Here is a 20,344-nt window from a genome sequence, read left to right as displayed (position 1 = left end):
GCCTTGTAACAATAGAAAGAACACCCTCTCTCTCACTCCCGCTCGCTCGCTCTTTCTTTCTCTCTCTTTTTCTCTCTCTCTCTACCGTGTGAGGACACAGCAAGATGGTGACCATCTGCAAGCCTTCTTGCAGGATGAGAACTTTCCCTAAGAGCCGAATCAGCTGGCACCTTGATCTTGGAATTACCAGCCTCCATAACTATGAAAAAATACATTTCTGTTGTTTAAACCACCCAGCCTATGGCGTTTTGTTATGGCAACCCCAGAAGATTAAGGCACCAGAGATGAAAAAAATGCCTGAAGAAAATCCACAGGGCATGAAGTAGACGAAGGAGAGAGATGAGGTCCAGGATCGTATTGGTAGCGTGTACAGTGGGGTCGGAATCCTGGGGCAGGGAGTCCAACACAGTCCACTGTGTTAAAAATAAAACCACTTCAGGAATTAAAGTTTACAAACCCTAGTTTGGAGAGGACTGTGCCTTTTATGTGTAGTCACGATCATCTCACCAGGGCTGAAGTGAACCTTTCTGGAGCAAGAATACTCAGATCTTATACTCCTCCCCGCAGAGCAAAAATGAAGACACATCCTGAGGGTTCTAGGGGAAATGGAGAAGCACAAGTAGCTTATGCAGGATGGAAGTTTTAATCCTACTATGTTTATCTTAATGTATGTGCAGTTTGCATTCTACTTCTTAATATATCTGTATTTATTTTTACATAAAATAACATCTGCATTTCCTTACTGAGGGATACAGTTGGTGCTTCAGAGATAGGACAATAAGCTATGTTTATCCTTTATTTCTGGCCTCCATTGCCCCTGCCCCACTTGCATACCCCCTGGAGATGTTGATCCTGCCCCAGGAAGTCCTATAAAGGAACTACAATACCCAGAGAGCAAAAGGAAGAACTTCCCTCTGCATGGAGGGGCATTTTGCTGGCGTCTTACAGAACAAAAACAGAAAATAGGTCACACGACCTTTCTAGATTCTTGCCAGAGACAGTTCTTCAAAATTTTCCATTCTGACTTTCCTTTTAGTGGAGCAGCAATTGCAAAGATAGAGCTCAAATTTTAACCACAGCCCCTGAGGCAAAACCCTGCTCCAGAGGGTTGGAATGAAGAGAACTAAACACAGAAAAATGATCTGAAGCCCTGTTGCTACTCATCTCCATCAGTTTCCAAGCACCGATTTGGGCAGAAAGCTCTGTTCTGTCATTTGAACATGAGGCAGAAAGTAAACGCCTTCCACTGGACTCAGGCCGTTCATCTGGTTTTGTACCTTTCACTTTACAGTGGCTTTTCAGGATTGATGTGCTGGTGTGTATGCACCGGATTTCATGTGGTCAGAGGGATTCGAATCATTCACTCAGCAGTGTGATCCACACTCTTTATCGTTGTATAACCGTCACGTAATCTCTTTATCCTGGAAATGCAATGCTACATCTATACCTTGTAAATAAACATTCACAGTAAATGGTACACTGTATCCTCATCTATTCCAATTCCATGTAGCTTATGGAAACCGTGTCTTGCACTTTGCAGAACTCAAAACAATGAGAGTTTAGCACAGTCCATTTTTTATTAGGTATGTCAGAAAATAGGCGCAGTCTCAGAGCATCTGAGGGCAAAGTGTGTTGTACTGTTGTGATGGTCATGGGTTGTGGAGGGGCCTGTAACTCACTCCCTAAATTTAAGTATGAGTCAGGATTTGAGGTCAGAACTAGATCATCTGTAGAGAATACTCAGCCATGCTAAGGTCTAAATTTGAAGGAGCAGTTTCTGATTTGCAGAGAAGTTAGAAGGTCTAGACACAGCATCCATCCATCCATCCATCCATGCAGGCTTCCATTAACTTATTCTTTCATACGACTTTATGCAAGTAAGAAAAAATCATTCATTTTCTCTCACATAATCTAACCAAATTTGCAGGCCAATCATTGCCTTTAAAAACCACAAGAGATGAAGACCTTTTAGGTGTCTGAATTCAGATTGAAGAGTTTCTTTTTGTTTGTTTAAACATCTTTATTGGAGTATAATTGCTTTACAATGGTGTGTTAGTGTTTCTGCTTTATAACAAAGTGAATCAGCTATACATATACCTATATCCCCATATCTCCTCCCTCTTGCATCTCCCTCCTACCCTCCCTATCCCACCCCTCTAGGTGGTCACAAAGCACCCAGCAGATCTCCCTGTGCTATGCGGCAGCTTCCCACTAGCAATCTGTTTTACGCTGGGTAGTGTATATATGTCCATGCCACCGTCTCACTTCGTCCCAGCTTACCCTTCCCCCTCCCCATGTCCTCATGTCCATTCTCTACGTTTGCGTCTCTATTCCAGTTCTGCCCCTAGGTTCTTCAGAACCATTCATTTTATTTTATTTATTTTTAGATTCCATATATATGTGTTAGCATATGGTATTTGTTTTTCTCTTTCTGACATACTTCACTCTGTATGACAGACTCTAGTTCCATCCACCTCACTACAAATAACTCAATTTCGTTTCTTTTTATGGCTGAGTAATATTGCATTGTATATATGTGCCACATCTTTTTTTTTTAACACCTTTATTGGAGTATAATTGCTTTACAACGGTGTGTTAGTTTCTGCTTTACAACAAAGTGAATCAGCTATACTTATGCATATATCCCCATATCTCCTCCCTCTTGTGTCTCCCTCCCACACTCCCTATCCCACCCCTCTAGGTGGTCACAAAACACTAAGCTGATCTCCCTGTGCTATGTGGCTACTTCCCTCTAGCTATCTATTTTACATTTGGTAGTGTATATATGTCCTTGCCACTCCCTCATTTTGTGCCAGCTTACCCTTCCCCCTCCCCATGTTATAAGGTCCATTCTCTACATCTGCATCTTTATTCATGTCCTGCCTTTGGTTCTTCAGAACCATTTTCTTTCTTTTAGATTTCATATCTATGTGTTAACATACAGTATTTGTTTTTCTCTTTCTGACTTACTTCATTCTGTATAACAGTCACTAGGTCTATCCACCTTGCTACAACTAACTCAATTTCGTTCCTTTTTTATGGCTGAGTAATATTCCATTGAATATATGTGCCACATCTTCTTTATCCATTCATCTGTTGATGGACATTTAGGTTACTTCTATGTCCTGGCTATTGTAAATAGAGATGCAATGAGCTGTGACAGGGCGAGAGAGAGTCATGGACATACATACACTAACAAACGTAAGGTAGATAGCTAGTGGGAAGCAGCTGCATGGCACAGGGATATCGGCTCGGTGCTTTGTGACCGCGTGGAGGGGTGGGATAGGGAGGGTGGGAAGGAGGGAGACACAAGAGGGAAGAGATATGGGAACATATATATATGTATAACTGATTCACTTTGTTATAAAGCAGAAACTAACACACCATTGTAAAGCAATTATACCCCAATAAAGATGTTAAAAAAAAAATAGAGCTGCAATGAATATTGTGGTACATGACTCTTTTTGAATTATGGTTTTCTCAGGTTATATGTCCAGTAGTGGGTTTGCTGGGTGGTATGGCAGTTCTGTTTTTAGTTTTCTAAGAAACTAAAAATAGTGGCTGCATCAATTAACATTCCCACCAACAGTGCAAGGGGATTCCCTTTCCTCCACACCCTCTCCAGCATTTATTGTTTGTAGATTTTTTGATGATGGCCATTCTGACCAGTGTGAGGTGATACCTCATTGTAGTTTATATTTGCATTTCTCTAATGATTAATGATGTTTAGCATCATTTCATTTGTTTGTTGGCAACATGTATATCTTCTTTGGAGAAATATCTGTTTAGGTCTTCTGCCCATTTTTGGATTGGGTTGTTTGTTTTTTTGATTTTCAGCTGTATGAGCTGCTTGTAAATTTTGGAGATTAATCCTTTGTCAGTTGCTTCATTTGCAAATATTTTCTCCCATTCTGACGGGTATCTTTTCATCTTGTTTATGATTTCCTTTGCTGTGCAAAATTTTAAGTTTCATTAGGTCCCATTTGTTTATTTTTGTTTTTATTTCCATTTCTCTAGGAGGTGGGTCAAAAAGGATCTTGCTGTGATATTTGTCATACAGTGTTCTGCCTATGTTTATCTCTAAGAGTTTGATGGTGTCTGGCCTTACATTTAGGTCTTTAATCCATTCTGAGTTTACTTTTGTGTATGGTGTTAGGGAGTGTTTTAATTTCATTCTTTTACATGTAGCTGTCCAGTCTTGCCAGCATCACTTATTGAAGAGGCTGTCTTTTCTCCACTGTATATTCTTGCCTCATTTATCAAAGATAAGATGACCATATGTGCGTGGGTTTATCTCTGGGCTTTCTATCCTGTTTCATTGATCTGTATTTCTGTTTTTGTGCCAGTACCATACTGTCTTGATTACTGTAGCTTTGTAATATAGTCTGAAGTCAGGGAGCCTGATTCCTCCAGGTCCGTTTTTCGTTCTCAAGATTGCTTTGGCTTTTAGGGTCTTTTGTCTTTCCATACAAATTGTGAAATTTTTTGTTCTAGTTCTGTGAAAAATACCAGTGGTAGTTTGATAGGGATTGCATTGAATCTGTAGATTGCTTTGGGTAGTAGAGTCATTTTCACAATGTTGATTCTTCAAATCCAAGAACATGTATAACTCTCCATCTATTTGTATCATCTTTCATTTCTTTCATCAGTGTCTTATAATTTTCTGCATACAGGTCTTTTGTCTCCTTAAGTAAGTTTATTCCTAGGTATTTTATTCTTTTTGTTGCAAAGGTAAATGGGAGTGTTTTCTTCATTTCCCTCTCACAGTTTTCATCATCATTGTATAGGGATGCAAGAGATTTCTGTGCATTAATTTTGTATCCTGCTACTTTACCAAATTCATTGATTAGCTCTAGTAGTTTTCTGGTAGCATTTTTAGGATTCTCTATGTATAGTATGATGTCATCTGCAAACAGTGACAGCTTTACGTCTTCTTTTCCTATTTGGATTCCTTTTATTTCTTTTTCTTCTCTTATTGCTGTGGCCAAAACTTCCCAAACTATGTTGAATCATAGTGGTGAGAGTGGGCAACCTTGTCTTGTTCCTGATCTTAGTGGAAATGGTTTCAGTTTTTCACCATTGAGGACGATGTTGGCTGCGGTTTTGTCATATATGGCCTTTATTATGTTGAGGTAATTTCCCTCTACTTTCTGGAGCATTTTTGTTATAAATTGGTGTTGAATTTTGTCAAAAGATTTTTGTGCATCTATTGAGATCATCATATGGTTTTTCTCTTTCAGTTTGTTAATATGGTGTATTATGTTGATTGATTTGCATATATTGAAGAATCTTTGCATTCCTGGGATGAACCCCACTTGATCATAATGTATGATCCTTTTAATGTGCTGTTGGATTCTGTTTGCTAGTATTTTGTTGAGGATTTTTGCCTCTGTGTTCATCAGTGATGTTGGCCTGTAGTTTTCTTTCTTTGTGACATCTTTCTCTGGTTTTGGTATCAGGGTGATGGTGGCCTCGTAGAATGAGTTTGGGAGTTTTCCTCCCTCTGCTATATTTTGGAAGAGTTTGAGAAGGATAGGTGTTAGCTCTTCTCTAAATGTTTGATAGAATCGCCTGTGAAGCCATCTGGTCCTGGGCTTTTGTTTGTTGGAAGATTTTCATCACAGTCTCAGTTTCAGTGCTTGTGACTGGTCTGTTTATATTTTCTATTTCTTCCTGGTTCAGTCTCGGAAGGTTGTGCATTTCTAAGAATTTGTCCATTTCTTCCAGGTTGTCCATTTTATTGGCATATAGTTGCTTGTAGTAATCTCTCATGATCCTTTGTATTTCTGCAGTGTCAGTTGTTACTTCTTTTTCTTTTCTAATTCTATTGATTTGAGGCTTCTCCCTTTTTTTCTTGATGAGTCTGGCTAATGGTTTATCAATTTTGTTTATCTTCTCAAAGAACCAGCTTTTAGTTTTATTGATCTTTGCTATTTTCTTCATTTATTTATTTATTTTTGCGGTATGCGGGCCTCTCACTGTTGTGGCCTCTCCTGTTGCAGAGCACAGCCTCCAGACGTGCAGGCTCAGTGGCCATGGCTCACGGGCCTAGCAGCTCTGCGGCACGTGTGATCTTCCTGGACTGGGGCATGAACCCGTGTCCCGTGCATTGGCAGGTGGACTCTCAACCACTGCGCCACCAGGGAAGCCCCCACTTATTTTTGATCTGATCTTTATGATATCTTTCCTTCTGCTAACTTGAGGGTTTTTTTTTTCTTTCTCTAATTGCTTTAGGTGAAATGTTAGGTTGTTTATATGAGACGTTTCTTGTTTCTTGAGGTAGGATTGTATTGGTATAAACTTCCCTCTTAGAACTGCTTTTGTTTCTTCCCATAGATTTTGCATCATTGTGTATTCATTGTCAGTTTTGTCTAGGTATTTTGTGATTTCCCCTTTGATTTCTTCAGTGATCTCTTGGTTATTTAGTAGTGTGTTGTTTAGCCTCCATGTGTTTGTACTTTTTACAGATTTTTTTCCTGTAATTGATATCTAGTCTCAGAGCGTTGTGGTCAGAAAAGTTACTTGATACGATTTAAATTTTCTTAAATTTCCAAAGGCTTGATTTGTGACCCAAGATATGATCTATCCTGGAGAATGTTCCATGTGCACTTGAGAAGAAATTGTAATCTGCTGTATTTGGATGGAATGTCCTATAAATATCAGTGAAGTCCATCTTGTTCAATGTATCATTTAAAGCTGTGTTTCCTTATTTATTTTCATTTTGGATGATGTGTCCATTGGTGAAAGTGGGTGTTATGGTCCCCCACTATTATTGTGTTACTGTCGATTTCCCCTTTTATGGCTGTTAGTATTTGCCTTATGTATTGAGGTGCTCCTGTGTTAGGTGCATAAAGATTTACAGTTATTATATCTTCTTTTTGGATTGATTCCTTGAGCATTATGTAGTGTCTTTGTTTGTCTCTTGTAATAGTGTTTATTTTAAAGTCTATTTTGTCAGATACGAGAATTGCTACTCCAGCTTTCTTTTGATTTCCATTTGCATGGAGTATCTTTTTCCATCCCCTCACTTTCATTCTGTGTGTGTCCCTAGGTCTGAAGTGGGTCTCTTATAGACCGCATATACATGAGACTTGTTTTTGTATCCATTCAGCCATTGTATGTCTTTTGGTTGGAGCATTTAATCCATTTACGTGTAAGGTAATTATCGATATGTATCGATATGTATCGATATGTTCCTATTAACATTTTCTTAGTAGTTTTGGGTTTGTTCTTGTAGGTCTTTTCCTTGTCTTGTGTTTTCTGCCTATAGAAGTTCCTTTAGCATTTGTTGTAAATCTGGTTTGGTGGTGCTGAATTCTCTGAGCTTTTGCTTATCTGTAAGGGTTTCAATTTCTACATTGAATCTTAATGAGATCATTGCTAGGTAGAGTTATCTTGGTTGTAGGTTTTTCCCTTTCATCACTTGAAATATGTCCTGCCACTCCCTGCTGGCTTGTAGAGTTTCTGCTGAAAGATCAGCTGTTAACCTTATGGGGATTCCCTTGTATGTTGTTTTTTGTTTTTCCCTTGCTACTTTTAATATTTTTTCTTTGTATTTAATTTTTGATAGTTTGGTTAATATGTGTCTTGGTGTGTTTCTCCTTGGATTTATCCTGTATGGGACTCTCTGAGCTTCCTGGACTTTATTAGCTATTTCCTTTCCCATATTAGGGAAGATTTCAACTATAATGTCTTCAAATATTTTCTCATTCCCTTTCTTTTTCTCTTCTTCTTCTGGGACCCCTATAATTCAAATGTTGGTGCGTTTAATGATGTCCCAGAGGTCTCTGAGACTGTCCTCATTTGTTTTCATTCTTTTTTCTTTATTCTGCTCTGTGGTAGGTATTTCCACTATTTTATCTTCCAGGTCACTTATCCGTTCTTCTGCCTCAGTTATTCTGCTATGGGTTCCTTCTAGAGAATATTTAATTTCATTTATTGTATTGTTCATCATTGTTTGTTTGCTCTTAATTTTTCTTGGTCCTGGTTCAACGTTTCCTGTATTTTCTTCATTCTATTTCCAAGATTTTGGATCATCTTTACTATCATTACTCTTAATTCTTTTTCAGGTAGACTGCCTATTTCCTCTTCGTTTCTTTGGTCTGGTGCCTTTTTACCTTGCTCCTTCATCTGCTGTGTGTTTCTCTGTCTTCTCATTTTGCTTAACTTAATGTGTTTGGGGTCTCCATTTCGCAGGCTGCAGAGTCATAGTTCCCGTTGTTTTTGTTGTGTGCTCCCAGTGGGTAAGGTTGGTTCAGTGGGTTGTGTAGGCTTCCTGGTGGAGGGGACTGGTGCCTGTTTTCTGGTGGATGAGGCTGGGTATTGTCTTTTTGGTGGGCAGGACCACGTCTGGTGGTGTGTTTTGGGGTGTCTGTGACCTTATTGAGATTTTAGGAAACCTCTCCGCTGGTGGGTTTGTGTTCCTGTCTTGCTAGTTGTTTGGCATAGGGTGCCCAGTACTGTAGCTTGCTGGTATTTGAGTGTAGCTGGGTCTTAGCGTTGAGCTGGAGATCTCTGGGAGAGCTTTTGCCATTTGATGTTATGTGGAGCTGGGAGGTCTCTGGTGGACCCTTGTCCTGAACTCAGCTCTCCCACCTCAGAGGCACAGGCCTGACACCTGGTCGGAGCACCAAGACCCTGTCAGTCCATGATTTTGAAGAAAAGGCAGAAGAAATGAAAGAAAGGAAGAAAAAAATAAAATAAAGTTATTAAAATAAAAAATTTAAAAATTATTAAAAATAAAAAAATTAAGAAGTAAGAAAAGAAAGAAAAAAAAAAGAAAGAAGAGAGAAACCAAACCAAAAAACAAATCCAGCAATTTTAATAAGCTCTAAAAAGTATACTGAAAAAAAAAACAGCCAGACAGGACCCTAGGACAAATGGTAAAAGCAAAGCTATACCGACAAAATCACACAAAGAAGCATACACATACACACTCATGAAAAGAGGAAAAGGAAAAGAAAATATATGTCGTTGGGAATTCTGAGGTCTTCTACCAGCATTCAGTAGGTGTTCTGTAGGAGTTGTTCCGCATGTAGATGTGTTTCTGATGTATTCGTGGGGAGGAAAGTGATCTCCACGTCTTACTCCTCTGCCATCTTGAAAGTCTCTCTCTTGTTTGTTTTTTAAAGCAAAAATGAAATCAGTGAAATCACTAAAAAATAACTAAAAATTTTAAATGAAACCAAAATGGTATCTTACATGTTTTTGCCATGAAAGCACAAACAAAAACACAAAACAATACAATACAAAAGGCTGTAAAAAAAACTAAAGAGTGTTTTTTAAAGAGGATTATTTTTGGAATTGTTTATGTATGCACGCATGATACATTTAGTACTTTAATAGTGGTTGTCTAATTATGTTTTCTTGAAACACTAATATTCACCTGGTTGGACTGAGGTTATCTATTCTTAAATCATAACTCATATTTTTCTAACTGTGTGTGCTATTTGTCACCAGTACACAAGGAGATAGATACAGAGATTGAGAGTAAACAGGTGGAAACTTTGGTTGGCAAAGAAATTTAATTTCTGTTTAATCTAGTAATACAACTAAATGGGTTTCCTTTTTTTTTTTTTTTTTTTTTTTTGCGGTAAGCGGGCCTCTCACCGCTGTGGCCTCTCCTGTTGCAGAGCACAGGCTCCGGACGCACAGGCTCAGCAGCCATGGCTCACAGACCCAGCCAGTCCTCCCAGACCAGGGCATGAACTCACGTCCCCTGCATCGGCAGGCGGACTCCCAACCACTGCACCACCAGGAAAGCCCAGGGTTTACATTTTTTATCTTTGTTTTTTCTTTCATTTTTAAAAAAATTCTTTTATATCACATTTTACTAAAATATTGGTCCATGGTAAAGTGGGAATAAAACGAAACAAAGCAACAGTAACATCAACAAAGAAAAAATCCATCTCGTTAGTTAGAAGAGCTTTGTTCTAGAATTCTCTTGATTAATCTGGAGTTTGAAAAAGAAGTGTATTTTCCAAAGCTCCTCGTCTCCATGACACATTCGGCACAGTAATTCATTTCAGTGCAAGGCTAAAGGTAAAAATACCTCCTCTAATACCAACATTTCATATTTTCATTTAACAAAGCCTATTTAATTTTCCTGTTTTCTAGATTTTAACTTGAGAGAATACTTATCTAGAAAACACTTTCTTCTGACAAAGTATACCTGACCTTTGAATTGACATTGTATGGCAGGTAGCCTGTGAGCCATAATGGCGATAATAAGTTTTAATATAAAATATCTTCTGCCTTTCCTGGCAGAGTAACGACATCTTTGCTGACACTCGTGACACACTGTCTTGGTGGTGATGCCAGAGAGGGGGCAGCCTGTTTGAAACTGCAGAAGAGTCTTCCCTTAGCTGCCTGCTTCTCTGATGGTCCAGTGCTTCCAGAGGCTGGCTCATCACCTGAAAGCAGAGTGTCTGAGGGCCTGTCAAAGCTTTTGCCACATTTGGGGTGCAGACAGCCCAAATCCCCTGGGTTTCTCTGAGATTTTGAACCAGAGTTTACTGCTGGCCTATTACAAGCAGCATCTCTGCAAGGTCCTCATTAAAATCGCAGAGAGGTGCCTCACAAATAAGGCTCTTGAGCATGGCCGTGAATAATGACTCCACTTCAGGCTGACTTTGGGATGTTTCAGCCAGAGAAGTCAGGGTTTTTCTAATAAGGACTGGGGAGAGTACCGCCCAAAGGTACTCAGCTGTGAGCGTGATGCAGCTTTTGTTTGAAGTCCTCTATAAATCCAGCCTGTCCCCGTGTTCCTCACATCCTATAGAGATCTCCTATAGAGATCTTCAAAGGGAAGACCCCTTTGAAATTCATGGGAGTTCTTCTGTTTGATCAGCTTCACGGGGTATGGGGCAACATGAAGACAGGATGCCGGCAAGTAAGGAATGGAACCAACACAGTGCGTACTCTTCTTCACATTTGGGTGAGGAAATTACTGCTTTCTCTACTGTTATGGACTGAGTGCCCCTCAAAATTCATGTGTTGGAACTTTAACCCCCAGGACCTCAGGATGTTACTCTATTTGGAGACAGGCCCTTTAAAGAGGAAATTGCATTAAAATGAGGTGATTAATGTGAGTCTTAATCCAACCTGGCTGGTGTCCTTACAAGAAGAGGAAGACCACACCAGGACTCAGCAAGAAAGCAAGGGGAGAGACATCAGAAGAAACTAAACCTGCTGCCTGGGTGGCTTACGGCTCCAGAATTGAGGAATAAAAAGTCTGTTGCTTAAGCCAACAGCCTGTGACATTTTGTTATGGCAGGCCTGGCAAATGAAAATGCTTGCCTGGGCTGATCACAGATGAACCTACACTCTACTTTTGTGTCTCATGTTGTTTGAACTAAGGATGAACAAAATATAAAGGTATATGATTAAGGATGTGAATATATGGGCATACGTGTGATGTGAAGGTTAATTACCGTGACTGGGTCTTCAAGCCATGCAAGTTCATTTCTGCACAGCTCTGCTATATATCTGGACAGGACAGTCCACCTTGGCAGAATGAGTTTGATGATTGAAATTAATACCCTAAGGGCTGCCCTTGGATCTCACACCTGCCATAGCATGTGAAGGGCCACATACAGGTAATTACGAGAACTGATCTGTAGGGATTTTTCTTGGTGGGTATCAGTGAAGAACGTAGGCTTTGAAACTCTGGTCCTGGAATACAGCTTATGTCAAAAGCTGCAACCTGAACAGATTAAAGATGATTCAATATGTCCTCAAAATAAAGAGCCTCCCTCTCGTTGGTGAAATCATCTTCCCCATTCCATATTTAGGTTGGAGGTTTGCTCCCTACTTTCGACTTTTGGACAATCAAAATATGTGTCATAATTATTATTACTGTAGAAGAAAATGCCAATTTATATAAAGTTCAGAGGCCCTAATGTATTAATTAATTTATTCATTCAACAACTATGTATTTAGTACCTACTAGCATTATGGTAAATTCCTGGTACCATTGTTCTTTTCTTTAGGAAGTTAAAATTCTGAAGTGTCTGAGAGAGGTGTGAGAATTGGGGAATGGAAAACTGCAGGCAATCCATCGAATAAATACAATTAAAATAGATTCTCTAAGAAGAGAATACTAGAGGATGAGAGCTTTTTATAGGAGATCTAAATGGTGAGAATAAAAAGTCCAGTGAAGAGTTGAGGGAGGACAGCTCCAGAAGGGGGGGAACATAAAAAGAACAAGACTCAGGTGCATGTGTTCAGCGATCAGGAGGGAGAATGTGTCTGAGATAAAGGAGATGGAGATGGTGGGAGGTAAGGTCGGCCTCATCAGCCCAAGCCACATAGCTTGGAGTTACTCTAAGAGCGTTTGAAAGCCACTGGAAGGCTTTATGGAGGCAGCTTAATATTTTTAAATTTTTTTTTATTTCTCAAATACTCATGACATTATCTCAGTGGGGAAGCTTGCGTGGGGTTGCCTGGTTTAAACTGCAGAGGAATAATTACAGGGGATAACTGAGATTAATGTAATTCATATGATATTCTCACCTTCCCAGAATAGCTCTATAGGAATGGCATGACCATGCTAGGGAGACATTAAAAGTTTCCATGGTCAGAACTGTTCCCTGGGGAAAAAAACAAATAGGGCAGAGGAGAATGCAGTGGACTAGAATGGGCTGTATTGGACTTGGAGAGTCCGGTCAGGAGGGCCTTTCAGTAGCTCAAGAGAAGAAGTGATGTGGGTTTCTGCCAAAGCAGTGTCATTGGGGACTAATGTGAGAGTATAGGTATTGGAGTAATTGCAAAGGAAGAATCTATGTGATGAGTAACAGGATGGTAGGGCAAGAGAGAGAATGAGTGAGTCCAGGCTTGTGAACCTCTAGATATCTTAGCTGATATCTAGAGCTGATATCTTAGCTGATATCTGATGATGGTAGTAGACAAGAAGGGACAAAAATGGAGGAGTCGTTTGAGTTCAGAAAATCTAATATGGAGCTCTCTTTACTTGCATGTCAAACACACACAAATATTGCCTGAAGCACATAAGTATTTGCTTTATATGAGAGTTGGATGGGCTTCCTAATGAAACAAGCATAGTATCAATGTTCAGTCCCTCCATCAGCACATCATTAGTAAGTATTTAGGGACTACCAAATTATTTACCATTTTTATAATTTTCTGTTTGTACTGTGTAGGTAATTGTGGCTGGTTGTTTGTGGAAATGGCCACCATTATATACTTCCTTGTATGCATGATCCTTTGAAGTGTGCTGACTTCTCTCATAAAGAGGTGGAATCTGTTTCTCTACCTCTTGAAGCCAGGCTGGTTGTGATTTGCTTTGACCAACAGAATGAAGGGGAAGTAATTTTGTACCAGTTTTGAGACTAGGTCTCCCTCTCAAAACTCTCCCCCTGCCATGTGAACAAGCCTGAGCTAGCCTGTTGAATGATGAGTTGTTGGCCAGACACATCTGGTACCCATTCAGACATCACTCACATGTGTGAAGCTATCTGAGGTCACGCAGCCTCAATCACGTCAGCTGCCAGTGGACAGGTAGATCCCAGTCGAGAACAGCCAACTCTGGGCTTCCCTGGTGGCACCGTGGTTAGGAGTCCACCTGCCAATGCAGGAGACATGGGTTCGAGCCCTGGTCCAGGAAGATCCCACATGCCGCGGAGCAACAAAGCCCATGCGCTACGGCTGCTGAGCCTGTGCTCTGGAGCCCATGAGCCACAACTACTGAAGCCTGCGTGTCTAGAGCCCACGCTCCGCAACAAGAGAAGCCACCGCAATGAGAAGCCTGCACACCGCAATGAGTGACCCCTGCTCGCCACAACTAGAGAAAAGCCCCCATGTAGCAGCGAAGACCTAATGCAGCCAAAAATAAATTAATTAAAAAAAAATCTGAATCATTAAACAAAAAGAACAACCTACTCTGCCTAGATCAACAGAACTGCCCAGCTGACCTGTAGATTTGGGAACATCCGTAATATATAATTAATGTTTTAGGTCATTAAGTTTTGTAATGCTTGTTATACAGTAATAGATAACTATAGTGTTATACATGTGAACCCAGTGAAAAATTTGAAATATAAATTAAAAGAAAAGTAATTAAAATCATCCATACTTCCACTCAGTTATCAGCTCTGTTACCGTACTGTGGTACAATTAAATCCTTTCACAGTTATGCACCCACAGTGCTATATTGGACTGAATGTTTGTGTTCCCAAGAGTTCATATTTTGAAGCCTTACTCCCCAAATGTGATGGCAATTAAAGGTGGGGAGTTGGGGGTGGTAATTAGGTTTGGGTGAGGTCATTAGGGTGGAGCCCCCCGATGGTACTGGTGCCCTTATAAGGGAATGAAAGGACTTGTGCTCACTCTCTCAGCCATGTGAGGGAACCAGGAAGAGAGCTCTCACCAGAACCCCACTATGCTGGCACCCTGATCACAGACTTAGTAACCTCCAGAACTGTAGAAATAAATATTTGTTGGTTAAGCCACCCAGTCAATGATATTCTTGTTTAGCAGCCTGAGTTGACTAAGACACAAAATGAAAATGGGATGACTCTCAATAATTTGACTGAAACCAACTTTTTTCATTTAATATACAGTATGCATCTCTCCATGAGAATAAATCCACTTCTGCATCAGTTTACCGTTTATACTCTATCCATAGCCTGTAAATGGACATCTGGAATTCTCTGTCTTATTCTACCCTGAGTGTAATTATCCCACCAAGCGTCGACTTTGACCAAGGCAACCTATATAAAATATCCAGTATCTTAGCAGAAACTAGTACCCAGTTTTATCTCGAGTGGCCCTGGAAGTAGGAAAAATGCTTTTAATAGAAGAAAAGTGTGACCTAACTTATATTAAAGGTATCATGTTTGGTGAAGTGTGAGCTAGACAAAGGTAAGCAAGGGCTGAGTTATCAGTATTTTTCATTTGTCAAATTAAAGGAAAAATGTTTTCTTTTTTAATAGGAAAGGAATGAGTGGGAATATTATCAAAAACATAGTTTCTTTCTTTGGGATAGTAGTACAGGCAAAGAGATTAAAAATCGACATATGATGTTAGAGAGAGATCCAATTTATTTGAACTTCTATAAAGGATAGGTTTGACATAAACAGTGAAGGGAAAATTGTTTTCAGTAAATGTTTATTAGATACCTTCTTGTTTATGATGTGGTATAAGGTGCTAAAAGGGATTGGGTTGCATGATGACTGCATTGGTCTCTTACTGTATATCTGCAACTATATGTTTTACATGTTGTCTCACTGAATTTTTCCCAGACCCCTGTGCTCCAGGTATAATTTCCATGACTTTCATAGGAGACACAGATAGTCTAGCCATTTTTTTTACATTGTTGTTTTAATGGGAATCTAGTGGATTATGACCAGGGAGAAAAGTCAGCCAATTAATGAACCTTTATTGGGCATAAATTTTTAGTGAAACATTTCATGAAGCATAAAGAGCATATGGACCTTGAAAGGTTTCCTCTTTCTGAAGGTTGGCGAAATAGTTGCCCGTGCCCTTGACCGAACTCAACATTTGATGTGAAAAACTAACATGAAAATTACGAAGAAACCCTGGGTGCAGCAGCAGGTTTGAAGTTCAAGTGTGTACGAGATTGCTTCTCAGAAGGGGAAGGGCACCTCCATTAACAACCAGGGTAACAGAGGGGGAGTGTTTCAGTTTTAGGTGAGCACTTCCCCTAACCCACCCCTGTCCATTTCCCTAAGGGAGTCCTGGTTAACCCTCTCAGCACAAGGAAACAACAAAACAGCCCTGGATAGCTGAGGCAACCAGAATTCCAGATAGCAGTATGGCAGTGATTAGAGATGAAGCAGATGGAGGTGCGGGTATGCTAAAAGAGCAAGTGGCCCATTGGCAACCCTGAGTGGTTGACAGGTATCCAAGATGATAAGATCTAATGCCCTCCAGGAGCAGTGGCAGGGCCCGTGTAGCCAGTGTTCCTGATAGGTCCAGGAACCTGGATCTCCAGCTGAATCTGAGGGTAGACCCATACATTTACCCCAGGGTGCCAGTAATATTTCCTAATGGATTATGACAACAGAAAGAATTGCTCCAAGCATCTAATTCTATTTAGAAGGAAGATATAATAATTAATAATCTTAATATATTTATATGGTAAAATAAAATGTACTACTGCTCTTAAATACTTTATACAGAATCACAAGAAGGATGAATTCATTCTTGACAATGGAAGGACAAGCAGGAGAATAAAAAAACACCCATGAAAACTTCTTGTGAGTGAAAACAAAACAAGATAGAGTGTCTAAAATACATTCAGATGTATCAATTATAATAAATGTAAGTGGGATTAACCCACTGATCAAAAGATAAAGAGTTTCAGATTGGATGTTAAATGATCCAGTAAAAGCTGGTCCACAAGATGTATATTTAAAGTAAAAGTACAGAAAAGTTTGAGAATAAAAGAAAGAAAAAGTTATACCAGAAAAATATGTCTGCAAAATTTGGGTTAGTAGTTTAAATATGAAACAATGTAGATTTTAAGGAGAATGTTTTTAAAGAACGAAGAGGCATACTCTTAAAGCTCAATCCCACATGTTGTTTTTTAAAAAATATGAACAATATGTGCATACCTCTGGAAAGTCTGAGCAAACAGAAAAGAGCAGAATAAAAACACAAGTAAAAATATCATTATGAATAAATATATGCTAATACATTTTAAAATCTAGATGAAATGTTTTTGGAAAAATGTAAAATACCCACACTGAAAGAAAAAAAAAGTTTTTCTTAATAGACTTGGAAAAAGCATTTAATGTTGATCATCATTTGCTAAGATAAAAATTATCAGAAAACTAGAAGTGGAAGGCAACTTCCTAAACTTAGTTATAGATAAAAACCTTCAGCAGGTCTCTCACTCCACTTAAACCTTTGGGTGTTATCTGCCTTAACAATGAAAAGCTAACAATTTTGTTTTCACTATTATTACTGCTCCAGTTTTGCAGGTACCAACCAATGCAGTAGGACAGGAGAAAAACCAAACAAATTAAAAGAATAAGATAAGACAGGAAGAGATTTAAAAAACTCTCATTTGTAGCAGAAAATATGATTACCTACATAGAAGATTCAACAAATGCCACATACAAATTATATAATCAGAGAGTGCAAGTAAATCAAATCATAAAATCAATAGCATTTCTATATACCATCAAAAATAAATAAATAATTTAGGTGAAAATATAATTTGCTGTATAAAACTATGAATTAAAGAATTTGCCTATCGGAATTCTCAAGATGCTAAGGAAACAAATTTTAACATACCTTGAATTCACATGGAGAAAATCTTAAATAAGGAGAAATAATACTTCATTCACTTATAGGAGATTTAAGATTATAAAATATTAATTCTCACTAAATGAATCTACAAACTCAATTTAAATTCCAGGTTTCAGAAGGGGTTTTACTAGAAATTTGGCTATGTTTCCTTAAATGTGTATGAAAGAATACATTTTTATACAAAGCTAAGGCAACTTTAAAAAAATAATGAAATGGATTATTTAAAAGTTAAAGACATTCTGTTAAGTCAAAGTATTTAAAATGGGTGACACTGATGTGACGGCAGAAAAACAGTACAATGGAAAAGATTAGAGAACTCATAAACAATGCATATGGAAAATGATATCTGATAGAGCTGGAAATACAGACAAGTAAACAAAGGAGTAAACAAGGTATAATTTAGATGGATGGAAGAAAAATGTAGTTTTAGTCCTACCTCACACAACATAAATGGGGAACTAAAATTACAAAGCTAATAGAATAAAAATGTTAAGGAGTATGTTTAGGACCTTGGGGTGGAACATGAGGTTTTAAATAAAACACGAAAACATACAGAACACTTGATTATTCAGAGTTTTGAAAGTCACCATGAAAACTGAAACACACACGCCCACATCCTCACACATTCCCCCTGCAACCTCCCCTGCACACAAAACTGTACCCGACAATTCAGATGGGCGGAAACCTAAATGGAAAAAACACATGTAAAGACATGCTTTCCCACACTGTTAATCAGAGAAACAATAGTTGAACAGTAAAAGATACATCAGATTGGCCAATAATAAAACATCAGTTAACACAAATATGGATAGTGTGGTAGGACAGAGGAACTTTTAATAGACTTCTCACGTTAGTCCCTTACTGACATGGTGAGCACTTAGTAACCTGAAGTTCTCGTATGTCCTAATATCTGAAATACACACCAAAGAAGATCAAATATGTGCCCTTCTGGGGAAATGTATAAGGATTTTCTTCACTGTGTCATTTGTGGTATTAGGAGAGTTGAAGACTGCCTAGGGTAGTGGAAATATGAAATATGGTACATGCATCCATGGAATACTCTGCAGCCGTCAAAAACAAATTGCAGGCACACACCATAATAAGAACGGATTTTTAAAAGCATATTTTTGAGTAAAACTTATGAATAAAGAAAGATTTAAAGTGCAATAACATATACATGAAATTAAAACACGCACACACATGTTCAAAACAACACTGTATATTTTTCAAAGACACATGCATAGCCAAGCATTTGTAACAAACACTTATGCCATAAATTAAAAAGAAAGAGAGGAGCCTCAGAATGGGGAGAAAAATACAATGAAACAGGAAAGTAAGTGTGGTGAAAACAAGGAATATGTAATAAGGGGAAAAAGTGCCTGAGACATATCATGGGAAAGGTCACTGATATCATGTGTGTTTTGCTTCCTGTTCATCCCAGATCAAATTAAACCCGGCTTAGCCCTCACCTGCTAAAACTGGCAGGAAATCTAATTTCAGGTGTTTTTTAAGGTGTAATTTCTGTTCTAGTTGATTTTACAGAACCCCATGAACCCCATACACTTCTGTGACCCAATAAAGTTTCTAGAGGTCCCCATGACTTTAGCTTGCCATAATTACTAAGCTCTTTGGCTTACTACCCTTCTGTCAAGAGCTGGATTTTTCAAATTTTTTTATTTAAGGCTGTCCCAAATTCTTTTATTGCTTATGGTTTCAGGCCCCTTAAATACTGTACGACAGATTGAAGTCCGCCATGACTAGTTGGGTCATGGCGGACTTCAATCTGTCATACAGTATTTAAGGGGCCTGAAACCATTTTTGCTTGGTACTGTTGCTCCTACGGGTAGGTTGCAGGAATGCCTGCTTTCTGTATTCTGCCTTACGATTGTCAGTGGTCCTTAATGTAGCCTTTACCAGCGCCTCCCTTCCTGTGAGGTTAGGCTCTTCCACAGAGTTAAGTACTTGTCCATCCTCTATCCTCCCAGTGAGACTTTGTTAATCCCCCTTCCAGGCTAGCCCAGGACAAATAAAGATGAAACTGACCCTTGGAGCTATCAAGAACCTGAACCATAGAACAGAAAAGCTCAAGTCTTTGAGTGAGGCAGGGGTGGATTGAAAGAAAGGGAGAATATCATCATTTTATATAGCTATCCCTTAACAGCTACCAGAACCTGGTGCAAATTAATGTCTATGATCATAGATCAGCTGAGCACAGATGTGAACCTGGCATCTTTACTTCAGGGTTTCCCATACTATTTATTTTGCTAAAGAATTGCAAGGGGATCTATGCACACAATTTCACCGATTTATTTATCCTTGGATATTTTTTTTTTCTTGGAACATGTTGTAAAACACTATTTGGGGAACTCCGGTTGAGAAAATTTTAAACTAAGGAATTGCTTTACCTCATTAGAGGTCATCATTGTGTGGCTAACTTCAGCTCAGAAACTGAGCTACACATGAATTATTTGATGACCCAGAATTCATGCAAGCCCAAAACAGAGTTGTTCTTTCTAGTATCATTTTCTATATTATATATCTTCAATGATGAAGCAATTATATCGTCCGGTTTTTCCAGATATGGCAGAAGAAATTGATTCTGCCACATGGATAACCAGGAATCAATAATATTTGATCTTGTGCATTCCAGTGATGATTTACTCAATTAGTTCTTACAGAAGCATGTTTTTCGCTTTGTTGGATATAGAGTCATTTTGTGTTAAGTGCAGTTCTGTGATAAAAGCTGAGTCTTCCTTATAAGTGAAAGTGTTTTTTCATGTTATTACTGTTATTTACAGTAATATTAAGTATTAGGATCCCAATAATTGTCAATAAGAAGGTAGCATTAAGGAACTTTTAGTTCAAACTTATAATTTTCTTGATAGGGGAACAAGCTTTTAATTGTCAGGTTCTCTATGTCTACATCAAAGATGACCCATCCCAGAGACACATTTGAAGAGAAGCAGGGTCAAAGTGAATATAAATCCTTTTTAATTTGACTTGTGTAGTGATAATAATTTATATTTAAATAGCCTGTAAGTTTATACAA

This window comes from Phocoena phocoena, chromosome 10 (genome assembly GCF_963924675.1).
Source record: "Phocoena phocoena chromosome 10, mPhoPho1.1, whole genome shotgun sequence".
Taxonomy (NCBI): Eukaryota; Metazoa; Chordata; class Mammalia; order Artiodactyla; family Phocoenidae; genus Phocoena; species Phocoena phocoena.
This window is presented reverse-complemented; position numbering follows the sequence as displayed.